General features: G+C 45.1%; 1 pseudogene across 1 annotated transcript; it reads right to left on the reverse strand.

Moving 5' to 3' along the window:
• Nucleotides 1–164: 164 nt before the first annotated feature.
• On the reverse strand, nucleotides 165–833 carry LOC105542328 (annotated as a pseudogene). Its single transcript, XR_001006450.1, has one exon. The product of XR_001006450.1 is annotated as a 60S ribosomal protein L13 pseudogene (transcript).
• Nucleotides 834–3,365: the final 2,532 nt, after the last annotated feature.

The following is a 3,365-nucleotide window of genomic DNA, read 5'->3' on the forward strand; positions in this document are numbered from 1 at the left end:
TCGACAGGGTCTCACTCTGTCACCCCTGCTGGAGTACAGTGTGCAATCATGGCTCAGCCCAGCCTCAATCTCCTGGACTCAAGCAATTCTTCTGCCTCAGCCTCCCGAGTAGCCGGGACTACAGGTGCGCACCAGACCTGGGTAACTTTTTTTTCTTTTTTATCTCAAGTCCCCAAGAGGGCTTTATTTTTTCTTTCAACATTCTGTTCTGCAGCTTCCTTGGCTCTTTTTGCCCATATGCCGAAAATCCGGGCATTGGCACGGGCCATGCGGAGACTAGCCAAGGCTTTGACATTCTTCTCCTCCTCAGTGACGACTCGAGCTTTCTCCTTCTTGTAGACATTCTGGGTGGGCATGACCGGTCCCGTCAGTTGAGCGGCCAGTTTCAGTTCTTCAGCAGAACTGTCTCCCTTCTTGGGGGGCCGAGGGCTTCCTGAGGAAGAAAATGAGTTTGGAGAGCTACTCCTTCAGCCGCTGTACATTGGCCTGCCGGGACAGCAGTGGACTTGTTCCACCTCCTCGGATCCACAAAAATGCCAATGATCCGGGCCACCTTCTTGTGAATGCCGGCCACCCTGAGCTCCTTCAGACTGAAGCCCCGGCCTACGCTTGCCTCCGTGTGGTACGGACTCACGATGGGCTGGCTGGGCCCGGATGCCATGCGGCGCGCCTTGGCTTGCAGGGCCCTGACTCTGCGGATCTTCCGCGCCTGCTGGCTGAACCACGTGGCCATGCGCCGCTGCCAGTCCTTGCGAAAGTGGGGCTTCAAGATCATGCCATTCCGGCTGGGCGCCATGGGTGCCTACCGCCCTCCTGTGCAGGAAAACAGCCAAGCGGAAGCAACACCTGGGTAATTTTGTTTGTTTGTTTTGTAGAGACGGGGGTCTCACTTTGTTGTCCAGTCTGATCTCTAACTCCTGGTCTCAAGTGATCCACCCACCTCGGCCTCCCAAAGTGCTGAAAATACAGGCGTGAGCCACTATACTGGGCCGATAATTCTTTATCCTATTTTTTGAAACTTTTCTGTAAATCTGAAATTATTTGAAATAATTTAAATCTTTTTAAAAATCATAAAGTCTAGAGCCAGGTGCTTCATTACGGGTGCTTCATTATGGAGTAAATAAAAACTGCACCAAACCTGCATCCTTTCTGAGCTCTGCACACCCTCTCTACCTACAGAAAAAGGTTGACAAGAGTTCTCGTGAAACAAACCGGAGAACAGGATGGCAAAAAGTCCTGAAACTGTGCAGTGCAACCCAGGGACCAAAAGCTCAAGTCACTCATCTCCAGTGGTCTGTGACCCTGAGCATGTCATTTAAGTTCTCAGTGCCTCAGTTGACTCATCTACCAAACTGACATCATGGTAGTATTTACCAAGGAGATTATCTATATGACACTGGGAAAGGCGTTCTTAAACAAGACACTACATAGGAACCATAAAGAGGAACGTTGAAACATTTTAATTAAAATTTAAGACTTTTGAATGACAAGACACTATTAACAAAGTAAAATGACAAACCACAGAGAGAAGACTCAATCCGGACACAAGATCAGTATCCAGAATATGTAAAGAACTCCTATGAACGAATTTTTTAAAACCATAGGTAAACCTAATGGAAAAATGGGCCAGAAATGTGAACAGGCAATTCACAAAGAAAGAAACCTGGATAGCTGTAGGATAAGGTGCTGAATATCACTCAATTCAAGAAAATTAAAATGAAATCCACAAATATATCATTCACAGCCATCATCGTAGTCAAAAATAAATAAATGAATAAAGTCTGAAAATATCAAAAGTTGGCAAGGAAATTTACAAATGGTACTTACACACTGCTGGCAGGAATATACTTCTTTAAATAATACTTCTTTGGCGAGTAATCTTGCTAAATCTTGTAAAGTTTAAAATGTGATCTACTACAAAGATAGCAATTCCACTCCTAAATGAGTATCCTGGAAAGCTCTGAAATGGGTACCCAAGGAGATATGCACTAGCAGGTTCAACGCAGCACCATTTGTAAAAAGAAGCAGGGCCGGGCGTGGTGGCTCACACCTGTAACCCTAGCACTTTGGGAGGCCAAGGCAGGTGGCTCACTTGAGGTCAGGAGCTCGAGACCAGCCTGGCCAACATGGTGAAACCCCCATCTCCATTAAAAATAGAAAAATTAGCTTGGCGTGGTGGCAGGCGCCTGTAATCCCAGCTACTCAAGAGGCTGAGGCGGGAGAATCACTTAAACCCAGGAGGCACAGATTGCAGTGACCTGAGATCGCGCCACTGTATTCCAGCCTGGGCAACAGAGCGAAACTCCGTCTCAAAAACAACAACAATAACAAAAATCAAAACAAAACAAAAACCTAACTTCCTTAGTACAGATACATAAACTGTGGCTGATTCATACAACACAATACTAGACAACAAATAAAATAAATACAGTAGAGCAGTAGTTCTCAAACTTCAGGGTATATCGAAATCATCAGAAGGGCTTGGTAAAGGACATATGACTGGGTCCTACCCCTAGAGTTTCTGATTCATTCAGTGGAAATTTGCATTTCTAACAAATTATCAGGTGTTGCTGATGCTGCTGGTCCAGGGACTACGCTTTAAGAACCAGTAAACTAGTTACATGTTTCAACACACTTAAATCTTAAAAACCTAGTACAGTTTTTAAAAAAAGTCATAAGAGGATATATAAACTGTGCCTAAACACTATTAAACAACACTATACAGTTTATGGATATATCTTTTATGATAAAAGTACAAAATATAGGCTGGGCACTCTATAACTGGGCTCATGCCTGTAATTCCAGTGCTTTGGGAAGTCAAGGTGAGAGGATCCCTTGTGGCCAGGAGTTTGAGGCCAGCCTGGGTAACATAGCAAGACCCTGTCTCTACAAAAAAACAATTTTTAAAATTAGCCAGACATGGTGGTGTGTACCTGTAGTCCTAGCTACTTGGGCGGCTAGGGAGGCTGCCGCAGTAAGCAAGAGCACCACTGAACTCCCGCCTGAGCAACAGAGTGAGACTCTGTCTGTTAAAAATTAAATTAAATTAAAAGTACAAAATATACATGGGAATGTATTTCAGGGGAGTGATTACCTGGAGGGAGATGAGGGTGATAGAAGGGTCTTAGCTGTTTTTTGTTTGTTTGTTTGAGACAGAGTTTTTCTGTTGTTGCCCAGGCTGGAGTGCAATGGTGCAATCTCGGCTCACTGCAACCTCCACCTCCCAGGTTCAAGCAATTCTCCTACCTCAGCCTCCTGAGTAGCTGGGATTACAGGCAGACGCCACCATGCCAGGCTAATTTTTGTATTTTTAGTAGAGACAGGGTTTCACCATTTTGGCCAGGCTGGTCTCGAACTCCTGATCT

The sequence above is a fragment of the Mandrillus leucophaeus genome, unplaced genomic scaffold (assembly GCF_000951045.1).
Source record: "Mandrillus leucophaeus isolate KB7577 unplaced genomic scaffold, Mleu.le_1.0 Scaffold255, whole genome shotgun sequence".
Classification (NCBI taxonomy): domain Eukaryota; kingdom Metazoa; phylum Chordata; class Mammalia; order Primates; family Cercopithecidae; genus Mandrillus; species Mandrillus leucophaeus.